This window comes from Cavia porcellus, unplaced genomic scaffold (genome assembly GCF_034190915.1).
Source record: "Cavia porcellus strain 051 isolate PalLab524CR breed Dunkin Hartley unplaced genomic scaffold, mCavPor4.1 scaffold_29, whole genome shotgun sequence".
Classification (NCBI taxonomy): Eukaryota; Metazoa; Chordata; class Mammalia; order Rodentia; family Caviidae; genus Cavia; species Cavia porcellus.
In genome coordinates, this window is record NW_026947512.1 from 20,305,989 (window position 1) to 20,324,963 (window position 18,975).

Genomic DNA, 18,975 nt, shown 5'->3' on the forward strand with positions numbered 1-18,975 from the left:
CCTCTTCTGCACCTCATTTCCCTCCTCTGCTTCTGTAGCTTTAAGTACCAATAACCAATGACATGCTAAATATTCTCTTGATTTTTTACTCAAATCTCCAAGATGTTTCACTGCACTTGAGATATGTGTCCAACCACACACTTGACATTTCTACTATGAGGCCTGATTGACATCCTAAACTTAATTTGTTCAAAATGAACCTTTAACACCTCCCCAAAGGTCTATTTATAGTCTCACATTTTCTTTTCCGTCTCAGTAACTGGTACCATCTTCTGTGGTTCAAGCCAAAATCCAACCATTCATCCTTGATTCCTCCTTTTACACTGGCCAATTTAGTGAGTGCCACTGGCCTATCTCCCAAAATAGGTCCCAGTCCTTCTTTGTTGACTCTGTGTCCACCATCCTGACCCTACCTGGACCATACCATCCCTCAGCCAGAGCTCTGCAGCCTCACTGCTCCTAGCACAGAGACCACCTGCAGCCGCAGCGTTTAACCAAGACTGCTTCCATTCACAGAACTTGGTCCCAGGTTTTTCCCCAGAAAGATAACATGCAGGTCACTGCATAACTTCATTATTGGCTTCAGGAACTTTCTAAAAATCAATTTATCTGAACAATGGACTGTCATACAAGCTCCCTTCTCGGGACAGTAGTTTGCCTAACTGGGCAAACTATTGGCTTATCAAACAATTGTTGGTTCCCGGGACTGTTTCCTCCCTGTGTCCTCCAGTCCTAGGGGTTATATCATGAGTTGTGCCCAGTCCAAAGCAGATCCCCACAAGGAACGCACTGCTTAAGCCCTGTGAATAGCTCCTCACCTGGAAATGCTTCCCCAAACACTGCCACCAGAGTGCTATGCCTTTTTGTGCTCTGGCCTCAACCAAAACCTCCCTGCTTTATTCTGTCCCATTCCCTCCATCTGAAATCATCCTCCACACTGTCCTGTTTCCTGTCCTCCCATTTGCTGCCTGCATAATCTTTAGCCATAGGTGGTATTTATTTTCTGTTTTTAATACTTCTCCTGCTCCTCTCCAGCCTGTAGGCCCTCATAGGGTGGGACCTTGGCTGCCTGTTCTCCATTTCCAGCAGAGATGCTCAGGAAACCACTATTGCAGAGGTGACCCAAATTCGTTTGTGGGGCTGTGATCCCCAGTGTATTTTGCCTGCTGCACCAGAGATGCTGGCAGGCTTGGGCTTCCCACTGCATGGTTTCTCATACTCCTTTCTGCCTTCGGGATTAGAGACTAGGTGTCCCCTGCAGTGCCCTTAGGAGAAGTCATAAAGTGATTTGCAGAGTGGTGTGAAATACTTTCCCCAGCTGCAGCCACAAGGCAAGGGAGAGCTCTGAGAGAGTGAGCTGGGAAGTGGGAGAAGGGAGGAGTCACTAAGTTCCTGAGATCTAATTCCTCTCTCTAGCAGCCCTGTTCTGGTTGCCTATAAAGCATATAGACAGGGCATTGAATGCTGGGCAAGATCAAGTCCTTCACTCCACCGCCTGAGCGAGTGCTTTGCCAGATGTCAGTAGGTGGCAAAGATGTGAGTGTGAGGTGCTTCCCCCCTTACCCAGCCTGTCCCATGAGGGCAACTGCACTGGAAGCAGTGTCTGCTCCGTTCTGCTTCGTTTTTTTGTTTTTGTTTTTAATTTAAAGAAACACTAAACAAAATAGAAAATGGATAGAAATCATAAATACTTTCAATGAAAAAATAAACAGTAAGAAATCACTAGTTGATGATTACATATTGTCCTCTTACAAGTAGTTGTTCAAGATACAAAAGTGAAACATACAAAGTGAGGATTCAAACAGCGAGACTGCAAATGGTTCCGTTCAACTATTCAACAAAACTTAAGAATATGGTTATCAATCCTATATACTTAACATACATGCAGTTATCCATATCTTCATTTATGTTGAGATTAAACAAAACAGAGCAGGCTAAAATCACTCTGAACAAAGAATAACAGTATTGCTGGATTTCACATCATGACACTACAGGATCAGCACTGAGTACTATAGTGTCTCTTTTTCTTCAAAGTAGTTGTTCATTTCATCATGTGTTATAAGATTAGTTCTCATAAACTGTTTATAGGTTCTACACATGCATGAGTTTTAACATGTATTTCTATCCTTCCTATATTATAGGAAGAAACAAAACAAAGCAAGACAAAACAAAACATATTCCTGTAAACACATGAAACGAAAAAGACATATAAAACCACTGTACAAGGAGTTCTACCATGGTTACTGTGTTGTCTCTTGTAATCTTCAATAGAATTGTCGTATCATCAGACATAGTATAATTGAATATAGCAGTACATAATATTAATAAAAACAAAACTTTGTAGATAGTGTAAAACTTCAAAAACAGGTAATAATCAAACCAGAATGGGTATTGTGGGCTGGGAATTTAGCTCAGTGGCATAAGCGCCTGCCTTGCAAGCAGGCAGTCATGAGTTCGATCCCCAGTACCGATAAAAAGACAAAAGACAAAAAAAAAAAAAAAAGTCACAGAATGGGTATCGTAGTGAATTTTGTTATTCTCAATGTAGTTACCTATACTCTCAGACTTGATGCTATCAATCATAACAGTTTTGAATAAAATATGTCAATACCAAACAGCAATCAAACAAACCAGATTTAACTAAGATCAGTCATGATAAAATAGTATAATTTATACAGGGCTCCAGATTAAGTTAATAGGAAATTAAAGATGATTACTGTACTATATTCTGTTATTTTTGGGATAGCTGTCTATACCCTCAGACCTAGTGCAAGTGGAAAAACTGGGACAGAATAAAATCTACCTAAGCAGAGCGGTATAAGTAATGTGGGTTTTAAATCCTGATACACTATTAAAAATATCTCTGCCATCTTTTTAAAGACTATTCCTCCTCTTTCACTCCCCCAGGGTGCACTGTGCATTTGTGGGTTTCACCAACACCCTCAGTTTTTAGATTGGGGAGGGGCAACTCACTATTTACCTAAGTGGTTCCGAACCTTCTCCCTCCTGGACTTGATCACTAGTTGTATTCCTTTACCTATGAAAGCCTGTCTTTCCAACCTATCTACAAATACTGGTCGAGTTGCCCCTATTACTCTCTGGTTCCCTGTCACTTAGAGCATTGTTTTCTCATATTTGATTTTTGGTTCATAAACCCTTTTTCAGGTTACTTATATTTCCTATAAAGAGCATCTTGGTGGACCCTACCTCCTGACCTACTCTGCCTGTGTTTCTCTTTCTTTCTTTCTTTCTTTTTTTTTTTTTTTTTAGTGTATCAAAACCACCTTGGGGGCTGGGGATTTAGCTCAGCAGCGTAAGTACCAGCTTTGCAAGCAGGCGGTCGTGAGTTCAATCCCCGGTACCGGTAAAAATGAAAAAAGACAAAAAATAAATAAATAAATAAAAAATAAAACCCACCTATATTAGAGATTATAGCCAACCTTCTCTGCCTCATTTCTGTTGTGCTCTTTTTCAGCCATTAGTTATCTGCTTTTCTTCTTCATTCCACTTTCTGCTCCAATCATTGAGGCCTCTCTGCTACTGTTCCTGGAATCCTGATAAATTTTCTCTTTCTCTAGAATGTCCTTCAGTCTTCTCTGTAGATTTGGATTGGTGGTAGCAAATTCCCCCAGTTCCTCTTTGTCTTGGAAGCATCTTATTTCTCCATTAATTTCTTTGTGTGTGTGTGTGTGTGTTTTTCGTTTTTATTGGTACCAGGGATCGAACTCACGATTGCCTGCTTGCAAGGCAGGCGCTTATGCCGCTGAGCTAAATCCCCAGTCCCTCTCCATTAATTTCCAAAGACAGTTTTTCAGGGTATATCAATCTGGGCTGGAGGTTATTTTCTTTCAGGGCTTGGAATACTTTGCTCCAAGCTCTTCTTGATTTGATGGTTTGTGCCAAGAAGTCTGCCGTAATTCTGATGGGCCTTCCCTTGTGAGTAATTTGTTTCTTGTCTCTGACAGCTTTTAATATTCTGTTCTTATACTGAATTTCTGGGACCTTGATTATTATATGCCTGTTAGCATATAATAGCTCTGTTTTGGTTGTAGGTGGCTGGAGTTCTGTATGCCTCAGATATCTGAATATCATTTCCTTTTCCTATGCTTGGGAAAGTTTCCTTAATTATTTCTGTGAATAGCCTTTGTAGTTCCTTTGTGCCCATGTTTCTTCATTCACAGTCTTTATTCTTAAGTTATAGATCCTCTTGTCATCTTCTAGCCTTTGTATTAGTATTATTACTGCCTGTTTCCTTGTTATTTTTAAGAAATTTTTCCTTTCATGATCACACATTGTAAACCTGTCTTCCTGTATGGATAATCTACCCTTTGTTTCTTTCAAGCTGTTTTGCCAGCTTTCAATGGAGTTTTTATTTCCTGGTAATCTCTGAACCTGCTTCATGTATTCTATGTGTTGTTTATATTCTTCATCAAATGTTTCTCTCCTTTTTTTGTGCTCCTCCATTCTTCTATGTCTTCTTGAGAGGTGCTTAGCATTTCTTTTATTACTCTACTTATATCTGGCTTTACTTGGTTAAATGTTTCACTTTTGAACTCATCTATGAGGTCCCGAAGATATATCTTTGTGTCCACTGATGCCGTGTCTGATACTGCATGTTTGTTGTCCTCAATCTCTTTTGTATTTACCTCTCCTGGATCAATGTTCTCAGGGTTGAGGACCAGGGACTTTTTCTTGTTGCTTCCTCTTCTCATGTTTTTGGTTTCTTCCACACAGGCGTATAGAGGAAGTCTGAGTCCCTTTCCTTGCTGGTTATGGTTCTTCTGAAGCATGCTGGCTAGGTAATCCTTCCCACTCCAGTGTGTTATTGAGGTGCAAAGAGGGGTGGTGTGTGCTGGCTCCTCCCCTCTGGGTCAGTCAACCTGCTGAGGCCTTCACTGTGTTAGTGTGCGCTGCGCATAGAGAATTGGTTTGGGACAACTTATTGGGTCTTAGCCAGGTGTGTGACCCAGGCCAAGCATACCCCACCAATCTCGTCTGGGAAGGGAACAACTGACTGAAGTCCCTGCTGTTCCTTATTCTTGCCAGTCCTGCCCAATTCCAAAATGTCATCCCATTGGTGCCCCTTTCCTGTGGAAGGGTTTTATTCCCGGCATTCACTGCAGGTCAATGCAGGTCCCTTGCCGGCTCCATTCTCTGTTGGGCCCGCCGACCTCCAACTTCAGTGGGACTGCACATCAGTGTGACTGCAGTTTCAGTGAGTTGAAGTGGTGGGAATTCAGCTCACGAGAGCACAGAATCTTAGCTGCCTCAATACTAGCCTCGGGACAGTGTGTTTGACTGGTTTTTTTCGCTTTAGTTTCTTCCTGGGTCAAGAGTGTCCATCTCCGCCGGACGCGGTGGCGCGCGCCTGTAGTCCCAGCTACTCGGGAGGCTGAGGTGGGAGGATCGCTTGAGTCCAGGAGTTCTGGGCTGCAGTGCGCTATGCCGATCGGGTGTCCGCACTAAGTTCGGCATCAATATGGTGACTTCCCGGGAGCGGGGGACCACCAGGTTGCCTAAGGAGGGGTGAACCGGCCCAGGTCGGAAACGGAGCAGGTCAAAACTCCCGTGCTGATCAGTAGTGGGATCGCGCCTGTGAATAGCCACTGCACTCCAGCCTGGGCAATATAGTGAGACCCTGTCTCTAAAAAAAAAAAAAAAAAAAAAAAAAAAGAGTATCCATCCCCTTTTGTCTAGGACTCCCCAAGATGTGTTATTTCCACACCTGAGTTGTCTGTATTCTGCTCTTATCTATCTACCATCTTTTCTGCTTGGATTTTTCAAAAGTCACACTTAGGACAGAGTAAGCAATAAGGTGCAGGTTAATTTACAGATTCTCAGCTGAATCTGAGAGTACCAGTTCTGCAAGGAATTCCAAGACCCTCTCTTCTGCTCCCTCTCTGTGCTACAGGCAACACTGAGACACAGAGGGGAGAGTAAGACTGGCACTCTCCACACATAATCTCCACATTCCTATGAGCCGTCAATAGCTAAGTAAAGATGGTGAGGTGCATTTTACAAATGAGGCAAAGTGAAGGAAAATGTCCCAGCCCACATAATAAAAGAACAAGAGTGACCCTTGTTTTAGTTTTTTAATTTGTTGAATTGATTTTTAAGTTAATTTTATTTATTTATTTATTGGGTACTGGGGATCGAACTCATGACCTTGCATATGCCCTGCAGGTGCTTGTGCTGCTGAGCTAAATCCTCACCCCTGTTAATTTTTTATTTTATACATAGGGTTCCACTATAAAGCTCAGGTAGGCCTCAAACACAATCCTACTGCTTCAGCCTCCTGAATACTGGATAATGGACGTATGTTACCAGGCCAAGATAAAAACTCACATCTGAACTCAGGTTTTCCAGCCCTCTGGTGAATGGTTTCCTTCTCCACTATCCCACGCTGCTTTACTGCTCAAGGAGGGTTATGGTCCTCACAAAACCAAGGGAAAAGCTGAAAATAAATCTTCTAGCTTCACTTTCTCTAATTACTTGCTTTTATCATCAAATTTACAGCTCGCCTGGTTGTGTGGTATAAGTTTTGGTATAGATAGCACCTCTGACTTTATGGGTCACCATTAGAACAGTTGCCTAAGTTCCTTTTCAGGAACTTGAAGTCCACTTCAGACCAACTGAAACCATCAACTTCCTTAGAGCTGCCCAGATGTCTAGTGAATGACTACCTCTTTTCTTTCTTTCTTTCTTTCTTTCTTTCCTGAACTGGGGATTGAACCCAGGACCTTCACATTGAATTACATCCACAGTCCTAGTTAATTTTTATTTTGAGACAGGGTCTCAAAATAAGTCACAAAATTGTTTTGGCAGGCTATGAACTTGTAGTCTTTCTGCTTCAGCCTCCCAGAGTGCTGAGATTAGAGGTATACACCATCACACCTGGCTTTGGGTGACCTTTTGATGGCCAAAAGCTGAAAATGCTACCCTCAGAGCATGCTAGCTCTGCTATTTTCTGAACAAGCATCACAGGATGAGCTCTGAAGTTTGATTAAGCTTGCACACCCCCCCAAGAACTTGGCTTTTCCTTCGCTTCAGTCACTTTTCTCTGACCTGAAACCACCCCACTTGCTTCTGTTTCTTATGCCTCTAATTCTGTTCTCACAGAAGCAGATTAGAGACTTGGGGCCTCCACCACCTCAAGTTTGGCTGCCTTGTGAATTAACTCTTCTTTGTGCAATATTCATTGCTTCAGTAATTGGCATACTGCACTGGGAGCAAAGCAGAGCTCTTTCAGTAATGTTCAAATGTGACCTGACTAAGCCAGTGCTGACTGTTAGTCAGTACCCTAAGTTCTCCAGCCTTGACCCCAGAAGTGAGGACAACTCTCTGCTCCTACATGCCAGTCAGCCTCCTACAGCCAGTCAGGCTCCTATATGCCAGTTTTCCCTCCTGCCAAAGGACTGCCTCCTGCAGACAGAGGACCCAACTTACTTGCACACATGTGTGTGGGCCCACAGTGCATGGGCTCAGCTGATGCTGGAAATGTGTATCTTTCACGCCAACACACACATACTCTCTCTCACTCACTTTCAACACTTCTCCGTTTAGTCCTTCATGTGTTCAGCTTACTCTGGGGAGCTGAGCATGGGAAGAAGGCTGGGGTGGTCATTGCTACCTGTACCATCCGTCTCTGCAGATTGACTTAGAGTCCAGAGTGCAAGGGGTAACTGACTTCCTTGGGATGAGTGCAGAAAGCTCATCTGCTTTGAGGGGACTCTCCCTACGCGCACGCACACACACACACACACACACACACACACACACACACACAATGTCCAGTTTTTCTTTTTCTCTTATCCTCTCCCATCTCTTCCCTGCTGCTTAAAGGCAGGTGATGGAGGGAGGCCAGAAGGAGGTGAAGAAGGTGCTCCCCTCCCAGAACTCTACCTGGAGCCGCCTCCTCAGTCTTGAAGCCTCCACCCCTCATGCTTGCCTCAAGTGCCCCACCCCTGCCACCTTTTTTTTTTTTTTAAACCTTCTTTCCTGTCTGGAGGAAACCTAGATCCCCATCCTGGGAGGGACTGGCAACAATTAACAAAGGCACCATGGAGTAAAGACAATTAACAATCCAAAAAGAGGGGAAAGAGAGGCTTTGTTCTGGTCTCCATGGCAACAGGGGGGACTAGGAGGAGGAGGAGGAGAAAGGGAAGGGGCCATCCAAAGAGGCTGCTCCTTTCACTTTCCTTTCATCTCTCCCCTGTCCACCCTTTTGGGTGTCTGCCAAGGAGACCAAGGGGAATCCTGAAGAGAGCTGGGCTGGGGCAGGCCAAGTCTGAAGATCAGAGAGGTTCCAGGCTGGTGACGCCAAGGCTTAAGCCCTAGCAGGAAGCCAGGAGAGTGAGGATGAGGAGGAAGCCCTGGGGCCAGAGTCAGAGGCATTCTATCCCTGCACCTTCTCTGAAGGTGCTACCTTGTGCTAGGAGCTGTAGCTGAGCCTGGAGCAGCCCAGATGACAGCTCCTGCTTAGCTGTCTGCGCCTTAGGCTACCCCCCCATTAGTTTCCTGGGGAAACAGAGGCAGCAAGCAGCACTGTCTGTATCACTAGTAGGGCCCAGTGCAAAAGGAAATGTAGGGCTTCTCATTCCAGAACAATTAAGAGCTTCAAAATGAGGATAGTAGAGATTTATTTATTTTTTATTACTGCATATTAGTTACGCAGATAATGGGCACATGCGTGTAGAATACTTTGACCATTTCCGGCCCCAATTATCTTGCCCCCCACTCCGCATCACTAATGGTCTTCCTTCTACTTCCATCTCATGATTCTTTTGGTTTGGATTCTGCCTATGAGGAGAAACACATGGTACTTGTGTTTCTGAGTTGGGCTTATTTTGTTTTAATGGTGCTAATTCCATCCATTTTCCTGCAAATGACAGGAGTTTCATTCCTCCTTATGGCTCAATACTACATTGTGTATATATGTTGCATTTTAAAATCTATCATCATTTGACAGTACCTAAGCTGTTTCCATACCTTAGCTATTGTGAATTGCACCATAATAGGCATAGACATGCAGGTGTCTCTATAATGTAGATAGCAGGATTTTAATCAAATGCAGAGTCCTTTTGGGCTCAAAGTGTAGGATAATGGCCTGAGTTGTGTCTGCTTACTCAATGGGTATGTGACACAGTGGGAGAGAGAGGAAGGAAGAGGAAGAGGGAGAGCACCTCCCTACTTTGGGGTAAGGCTTCCAGTTTTGATACAGGGGATTCGATCCCGTTGTGCTCTAACCAAAGCCTGCCATCCTGTTCTGTATGCATCATTATCCTGGTAACCATGTACTCTGTCTCAATCTTTGTCCCCCTGTGTGAAAGACAATTGTTCCTGGAATTAACCGACCACAAGTTGCCAAGATCCGGTAAAAGAGGAACTCGCTGACCACTAGCTATAAAAATTTTTGTAAAGGCAACTGATTAAGCAAGGAACTCTATCTCCAAGCCAAATAAGAGAACCAAAGCCTTCTTCACCCTTATCCCCTTCCCCCCCGGCTTTGCGGTTCTTTCCTTTATAAGCCTCCCAAAAATCTAACCTAGTTGCACAGTTTTGCAAATTCCAACGCTACTGTGCTGCCGGGTACCAGCCTAAATAAAGCTCTCTTTCTTGGATGTTGTCTCATTTTTGGGGGTACAAAACATCCCAGCTCCTACCCCTTTTAGAGTTTCAGAGACAGATAAATCAGTGTGCAGGCTCTGGTTCAATCCCTAGTACTTCAGAAAACAGACAAACCAAAAGGTCCAGCAGGAGTCTTTCTGCCATTTCCACCACGTGAGAACACGAGAAGGTGCCATTTAAGAGAAACAGGTCCTCAGGAGATCCCTAGACTGCCAGTGCCTTGATCTTGGATTTTCCAGCCTTCAGATTCATCTGTGATCAGTGTCTATCATTCATAAGTTAGCTGGGCTAGCGTGTTTTATTATAGCAGCCCAGATGGTCTAAGACATCCACTTCTAGAAGATGAGAGAAAACAAGTACAGAAGACCCGTTTCCAAGAAGGAGGTGTTCTGGTGACCGAGTGACTAGCTCGCCCAACTTCCCTGTTCAGAAAAGGAAGAAGATCATGAAGTATAAGCTGCAGAACTCATGTGGAGACCAGCTATCTGCAGAGACAATCGTCAAGCTGAACCTCACTGCACTATGATTGGTACCCTTCTAAAACCAGAAACTTAGACACAGTCAAATGCAGAGGGATGAGGGTGTGAAGGACCACATGTCTATCATTTATAAATTAGCCTGGCGAGGATGGCCACCTACAAGGGAAGGAGAGAGGCTTGGGAAGATTGTCCCTCAGAGCCTGAGGAAACCAGCCCAGCACCCACTGTGGGCTTCCAGAGCTAGAAGGTATTTACTGGAGTTGTTTGTTTTTATGGCACTGAGGATCAAATTCAGGGCCTTTGCACTGAGTTACATCCTCAGTGCCTTTTCATTTTTTATTTTGAGAATCTCCCTAACTTCTCTAGGTTGGGCTGGACCATTTGACCATTCTGCTTCAGCCTCCCAGAGTGGTGGGATTACAAGTGCATGATGCCTCCACCAGCTGAGGTGTTAAAGTTAATTTCTGTGCTTTGAGCCACTCTGTCTGTGGCACTTTGCGGGGGAGCCCTAGTGAACTCACAAGGGTGCTTTGAGACTGAAGGGGTTTTTACACCCTCTATGCTGGACTCAACTGTGTCTGGACTTGCATGGTTGCATTGTTCTAGTTTGAAATGCAACTGATCGATTACTGTCTTCCCTCATAGCCAAGTCTTCTGGATTTTTTCTTTTCTTTTCTTTTTGATATTGGTTTATCACATTTTATTATTTAATCCCTTTAGTCTTGTATTTCTCTGGTTTTAACGATTTTACTTATCTCCATCACTTTTAATCTCTGCTTTTGTCTTTCTTCTAGCTATTTTATATTTTCCCCTTTTATCTCGTCTTATCTTCTAGATTTATTGTTATTGCATTATCTCTTTCTTCTCCATTTTTTCTTTCTGACCTTTGCCTTATCCTGGCTTTGTTCTGTCTTTTCATTTCTTCTTAGCTTATTGGCTTATTTTTAGTTTTTATTATTACTTTATTGCCTGCTGCTTCCCCCTCTTACTCTTTTTAACTGTCTTTTTTATATCTTCTTATTTACTTTATCTTTTTATTGGCTGTTGTATTACCTTTCATTTTTTTTACTGTTTCCAATTCCCTGGACAGATCAAGTGTGGAGGATGGAGACACAGCCCCCCTTTTCCTGTCTTCGCTCTGAGCAGCCCCTAACTATCCCTCTTTCATTCTAAAGTTCCCTTCCCTCCAGTCTCCAAGAATTTGCCTGTGTAATACAAGAGACTCTGGGATAAAACTCCCCCCAGAAGATGCTAGGTTTGCTTACAGTGACAACATAGGATTGCTAGAGTAGCTACAGTTTTTTGTATTATAATTATATGTCACCAAATTGTGGTAATAAAAGGCTGGATCTGTAGCCCACTGGTAGAACCTGTCACTAACATTATATGGCCCTGATTTTGATCTCTACCACTACAGAAAGAAAGAAAGAAAGAAAGAAAGAAAGAAAGAAAGAAAGAAAGAAAGAAAGAAAGAGAAATTTTTAAAAAGTAAAATAAGGGGCCAGGGATTTAGCTCAGCGTCATAAGCGCCTGCTTTGCAAGCATGCAGTCAAGAGTTCAATCTCCAGTACCAAAAAAAAAAAAAAAAGTAAAATAAATAAAATTACATCATCTCAAATTTACTATCACTAGGCATTAGACCAAACCTGTACTACTTGTCAGGATGGGTATGATAGGAACCATAAAAGATTCCACTTCAGGGAGGACTCTTAAGAACTGCTCATGTTAAATTTTAACATGACAAGTGGTACTTGCCAGAAAAGTCTTTGGGAGGAGACATGAGGAGTGTGTTTTAGAATTCTTTGTTTGTTTGTTTGTTTTGAGACAAGGTCTCTCTATGTAGTTCAGCCTGGCCTTGAACTCTGTGTAACCCAGGGCAGCCTCAAATGCTTTCTGCCTCAGCCTCCTGAGTGTTGGATTCCAACTGTGCACCACCACACGCAGCCTAGAATTCTCTCATCTAGCTGTCCCTCATTCATTCATTCATTCACTCATTTGACAAATGTGAAATGACAACTTTCTGCCATAAACCATGCTAAGCAATGAAGATGAAATGCTGAGCAGAAAGAGCTGGGCTCCTGGCTATCACAAAGTTCACAGTCAAGGGCAGGGGATGTGCGCTCCAGGCCTGTGCATTTGATTCCTGGTGCCACAAAACAAGCAAGCAAAAAAAGAGAGGCTTATAGTCTAATAAAAGATTATTTACTGGGGGCTGGGGACTTAGCTTAGTGGCATAAGTGCCTGCCTTGTAAGTGTGTGGTTGTGAGTTCGATCCTCAGTACTGATAAAAAAGGAAAAGACAAAAAAAAAGATTACTTAGGGCTGGCTTTAGCCCAGCGCCCGGGCCGATTGGTCCGGTGGTTCGAGACCCGCGGGCGCTCTCCAGTCCTTTTTTTTTTCTCCAGTCCTTTAAAAAAAACGATTTTTTTTACCTGTTATTAATGAGATTCTTCTACAAATCTTCAGCTAGTGGCTCAGAATTCCCAGAGTAAAATGTAGACTTAAAAAACTTTCTGGCACCTTCAGCTGGTGGAGGTAACTTCATCAACCCCACCTCTGTGCAGACAGAGGCTGTGGTGAGAGCCCAGACTCCTCCACTTGTGGCAAACTCTGGACTCCTGACATTGCAGGTTTAGTCCTACTTCTATTCAACACAGTAGCTCCTCCCCCCACTCACTTCTGTCTCAGTCATTGCTGGATTTCCAGTCCTTAGAATAAGTCAAATCTTAATGTCTGGTGATGCCAAACTGCCTAAAGATGCCTCCTTCCAGAAGGTTCCTTGGAGATGCCTCCCAGTATCTAAGCTATTTCCCACCATGAGGCTGACTAGAATTCTCAGTAAAATGTCGTATCTTTTTATATTATGATGTAATAGTATAATATTTATGATGAGTATAATATCTAGGAAATAATGCCTAAGAATTAGATTTCCCAACCACCTCCCTGGAGTTGAAGCCAGGGCCTTGCACACACTAGGCGAGCACTCTATCATGGCGCTCTGCTGCTCCTAACCCTTATGACCTTCTCTTCATCGTTATGTGGGAATGAGGCAGAGATGAATGGGCCACTTCCCTCTCAGTGTCACTAAATTTCTAGACTTTTAAGATTGTGTTTTAAAAATCCTCTCCCAGGAGAGGATTGTGATACAAGGCTCCAGGATGGTACCCCCGAGATACAAAGATTCCCCACTTCTTTGTCTATGTGCCCTTGCACGGAATCCCTCCCAGCTGAGTGTGAACTGAACTCAGTGATTTCCTTTCTAATGGACGGAGCAAGGCAGGAAATGGCAAAGAATGATAAGCTGAGGGGTAAAGTGCGGAACAGCGTTTGGGTCATTCACCTGCCCTGGATTCGGGATCCTCAGAAACTGTGTGAAGCTGGGCCTGGTGATACATGCCTGTAAGCCACGAACTGAGGGAGGCTGAGGATGCAGGATCACAGGTGCGAGTCCTACCTGGGCAACTTAGTGAGACCCTCTCTCAAAATAAAGTAAATAATAAAATAAAGTACAATAATGCTCGCTTTAGAAGCATGTGTACTAAAATAAAATAAAATGCCATGATATTGCTCATTAGTAAAGCACGCTGGGTTTGACACTAATCTCAGGGAGAAACAGAGAGAGAGAGGAAATTATATGGGATCATGTTTTTTGCTTTCAATTGCTGAGTTTGAAGTAAGTGGTTATGTAGAGTAGGTAGGGAGATAATAGATAAGGATGTCAATATCAATAAACAATGACTCCTAAATATGTTTACCTACTATAAAGGAGCTAGGCCACCTACAAAATAGAAACCAGTTAACGGGAATCTGAGCGACTTTCTCCTCTGGAAAGCATGACTAGATCATCTGCATAAACTGTATCGTTTCAAACCTTGGGACACAAGGCCAGGCACCTTGTTTTCTAAACACATTTTTATTCGCTTTATGGAGGCGAATAAAACCTCTTCCGTCTAGAGTGGAAGAGGTATTCTGTGTGGTAGATCCATTTTCAGTATCTTTTCTGAAGTCATTGCCAACTGCCTCATCTTCGCACGAGCCATCAGGATGCAGTTTTTTCCCTTGAATTCCTAGCACTCTGAGAGTCCTCTGCTTGGCCCTGTTCACCAACTGCCTGAGAACTTGCTGTCTTCCTTATTAGTCTGAAAGATTTTGAAAACAAAGACTGAGTTTTACTCACCTTTGTTCTTAGAACAGAGCACAGCTTCTGGCTCATAGCATAAGCTCACCTAATACAGATGTTCCTTGTTTAACCACCACAGAGTTCCATGGCTATGACAAAGTAGTTAAATGAATGCATTGCTATATAAATGAAGAATTGTACATAGTATGTGTGATCCAGTATTCAGAACAGGCTGGGTGTGGTGGCACACATCTATAGTCCTGGCACTCTAGAGGCCAAGACAGGAGGATTGCCATGAGTTTGAGGCCAGCCTGCATTGCAAAGCAAGACTTGCCTCAAAATATGAAAAAACAAAGCAAAATGTGTCCAAAAGCTACAGTACTGTTGAGTATAATCAGCAAAAATTACAGCACTGTGCCACAGAAGCAATCACTGTGAAGCTGCACTGGTGCTCACGTGTCTGTGTTCCATGTCCATACAGCAGGCCGGCATTGTAAGCCTGAACAATCGTTAAACAGGTAGGTCATGAAATGAAGGGTATCTGTATAGCTTACATGAATGAAGAAAGTATATTAAAGAAGGAATAAATGAATCTGTGAGTTGGCCTTGGACAAACCTAAGTGGAGTTCTGTCACCCATAAAATAAAGAAGTAGGTGGGGATGGTGTCTGAGGAAGGTTTTTGTTCAGAGCTTGTGTGGTTTGATTGAGGGGAGCCAAAGAAAGCCTGTATCCTTCCGTGACCTTTCAAAAGCAATGCTAGGAAGAAAACAATAAAGATAACAATGGAAATCAGTGAAATAAGAAGCAGACCAAAAGTAAAGGAAATCAATGGCAACAAACACTGGTTTCCTGCCAAGATCAATAAAATTGATAAACCTCTAGGTAACCTGATCAACAAAAGAGGAAGAACACAAATTACAAATATCAACAATGAAAAGAGGGAGTGGCATTCCTTCAGGTCCTACAGCCATGAAAGGATTAGAAGGGAGTATTATTAACAACCTTACAGAAAAATTAGTCAATTTAGATAAAATGGAGGAATTACTTGAAACATACATATCACCAAAACTAGCCCAAGTGAGAGGGGAAGAGACTGCTCAAAAGGAAAGAACAAGTGGGATAGGGGAAAGGAGAAAAGAAAGAAGGGAAAAGATAATCATACTACTAATCTCTGTCAGTTCAGCAAAAGAACGGTTTGTGCTTTCATTGTTCAATCAGTTTTTCATTCTTGTGTCTTGTAATCTAAGCAACTACTTTGAAGATAACAATATGCAATATAGCAACCATTGTTAATCTCCTATTATGTTGATTTGAAATTGTGTGCCATTGTTCTTAGTTTCTTGTTTTGTCTTGTTTAAAAAGAAAAAAAACTAGCCCAAGGAAAAATAGAAAATCTGAATGTCTATCTATAAAACTTGTATTTATAATTTTTTAAAAATCTGGCAAAAATCTATTAAACAGTTAAGGCTGAAACAACTTCAGTTATAACTGTTTTAGAAAACAGAAGAAGCCTGGCCGGGGATCTACCTCAGCAGAACAGCATCTGCCTGGCAAGTGTGAGGTCATGAGTTCGATTTCTGGTTTTAAAAAAGGCAAAGAAAGAAAACAGAGGAGGAACAAACGTTTTCCAAATCACTTTATGAATGTAGCAAAATCTTGACACCATAAGCAACAGCATTGTAAGGAAAGTAAGCTATAGACTAGTATTTCTCATGAACGCAGACATGAAAGCCTTAACAAAATTTTTGCAAATTGAACCAAGAAATATATAATAAGAATAAAACATCAGAATCAAGTGTGATAATATGGGAGTACAAGACAACAGGACAGACATTTTTTGTTTTGTTTTGGGGGGGTGGTTGGTGCTGGAGGTTGAACCCAGGGACCTGTGCATGCCAGGCAAGCATTCTCCCACTAAGCTGTACCTGCGGGTAACAGTAAAGGGAGAAATAAAATTGTCTTTATTTCTAGCTAATATGTGTGCATGTAGAAACGTATAAGAATTTACCAAAAACAACTAGAACTAACAATGAATTGAATAGGGTTGCAGAATTCAATAGCAATGTATAAAAATCAATTGCAAAGAGCTAGGGATGTAGCTCATGGGTATGGCCTGGCGTGTGTGAGGCCCTGGATTTGATCCCCAGCACAGAAAAAAAAATTAGTTGTGTTGTACCCCAAAAATGAGCCCGCAAAATGGTGTCCAAAAAAATGGGGCAAGACGTGTTTTTTAAAGAAAAAGGAGCGCTTTTATTTATCCTGGCACCAGCAACACAGTGCAGTTGGAGTTTGCAAAACTATGTAACTGGCTTAAAATTTTGACAGACTTTTATAGAAAGTACAATTAAGAAGATCTTTGTTTCCTTTTGCTTGAGGACAGAGAAGATTCCCAGGAATTTACAGTCCTTTGTCAGCTAATTTCAGCACTTAATTTTAGATAACATCTGTCCTTTGCAGAGGGGAAAATGGTTAACATATCAATCAGGTCACCAAAGAAGATGGCACATACAGAACAGTATGATAGCAGTATGACAGCGCTACAGCTATTTTATAACAATGTGGTCCATGCCCCAAGGTGTCCGTTGTAGAAAATAGTTGCGTTTGCAAAGGGAATTAACAAGTAATTTGGGCATATAACTTGGGCATTGGCAAACATGACGAAGCTCTTTTTTGCTAGTGTACAGCAGTTGTATTTCCATATACTAGTAATAAACAATTGGCATTGTGATTCTCCTTTGCCTCAGCCTCCTGAGTTCTGGAATTATAGGTGTATACCACCATGGCTGGCTTTTATCAATTCATTTTTGACAAAAGTGCCAAGGTAGTTTAAAGTACAAAGGATCTTTCAAACAGATGATGCTAGAAGAGTTCTATAGTTTAACGAGGAAAAAAAAATATGTCTTATTTTAGACCTCACAACATACAAAAATAAAGTGGAGGGGCCAGGGGTTTAGCTCAGCAGTATAAGTGCCTGCCTGGCAAGTGTGAGGTTATGAGTTTGATGCCTGGTAACAAAAAAAAAAGTGGAAATGGATCATAGATCATGGACTTAAACATGAATAATAAAATGAGAAAATTCTAAAAAATAATAAGAGAAAAACTTTGTACCTTAGGATATGCAAAGAATTTTTAGGACACCAAGAACTCAATCATAAGAGAAACAAATTTGACTATTTTGAAATTAGAAATGTCTATTCTTCAAAGGACACATATAGAAAATGAAAAGAGAAGCCACAGATTGTAACCTGGGAAAAGGTATTTACCATTCGTATATCTGACAGTAGATTTATATCCAGAATATAGAAAGAACCCTTGCAATTCAATAAGAAGACAAATGGCTCATGATTTTTAACAAACAAAAGACCTGAACAGTCACTTGAGCAAAGAAAATACAAGAATAGCCAAAGGCACATTCAACATCAGCAACAAGGAAATGCAAATTAAAATCACAATGAGCTTTCACTACACTCCCATCAGGATGTTTAAAAGACAAAAGACTGATAATGTTAAGGGTGCATAAGGATGCAGAGCAACTGAAGTGATCATACATTAGGTAGGAGTCTAACCACTTTCTTTCTGTTTTGGTCTTCTGTGTAGTAGGCTGGCCTCAAACTCACAGTGATCCTCCTGCCTCAGCCTCCTGAGTGCTGGGATTATAGGCATGTACCACCATGCCCAGTTTACAACCACTTTCTTACAAAGTTAATGTATGCTTAATGGAAGACCCAAGAATTCTTCCTCTAGCTACAAAGCCAAGAGAAATCAAAACACATAGACACAAAGACTTGTACGCAAAAGTACAGCCACATTACAGGTGTGGTGGTGCACACCTGTAATCCCAGCACTTAGAAAGTTTAGGCAGGAGGATTGTTGCAAATTCAAAACTGGGCTACAGAGTGAGCTTAAGGCCAGCCTGAATTGCGTAGCAAGATTCCATCTCAAAGACACACACACACACACACACACACAGTACAGCCACATGACATGGGTTCCATACACTATGTTTCTGTTTATAAGAGAATATAATTTGTAAAACTACTCTATAGACTTGTGGGAGTCACTTGTAGGGGTCACTGGTGGCAAAGAGGCAGAGAAAACTTTTGGGGGTGGTAGAAATGTTCTACATCTTGATTGTGGTAGTGGTCACATAGGTTTTTGTGTTCATCGAAGCTCACGGACGTTTACACTTCCACCAGGAATGGTGGCACATGATATACTCTCAGTAATCTGGAAGGTTGAGGCAAGGCCAGTCTGGTCAATTTAGTAATTTGGCAAGACCTTGTCTCAACATAAAACTAAAAAAGGGCTGGAGAAGTATTCAGGGTGAAGGCTGTGGGTTCAATCCCCAGTACTACGGGGTAGGGGGGGCCGGGGGGCAGAGATTAACTGGGTGTGAGACAGAAAGGTCACTGTGAGTTTGAGCCCAGACTGAATTACGAAGCAAGACTGTCTCAAAAAATAAACAAACAAAAACAAAAAAGACCCTGCCTAAAAAGTGAAGAAGGAGGAGGAAAAAAAAAAGATGTGCTTTATCTAAATTGTATCTCAAAAAAAAAAAAAAAAAGAAAAAAGAAAAAGAAGAGGATGAGGCTTAGGAACTTCACTCCGAGGTACTGTGCTTGCCTAGAGAACTGCAGGCTCTGGTTGGAAAGTTGCTCTGATAGGATGCGGAGCCTTGTCTTTGTCCCCATCCCCTGCCATCTCCCTTCAGCATCTTGCTAACATCTTGTACCCCAGAGCCACCTCGC

General features: G+C 42.2%; 1 protein-coding gene across 1 annotated transcript in view; it reads right to left on the reverse strand.

Moving 5' to 3' along the window:
- The window catches only part of Sox13 (SRY-box transcription factor 13), a 71,746-nt gene that overhangs the window by 51,777 nt on the left and 994 nt on the right, over positions 1-18,975 (reverse strand). The gene's annotated exons all lie outside the window — the stretch shown is intronic.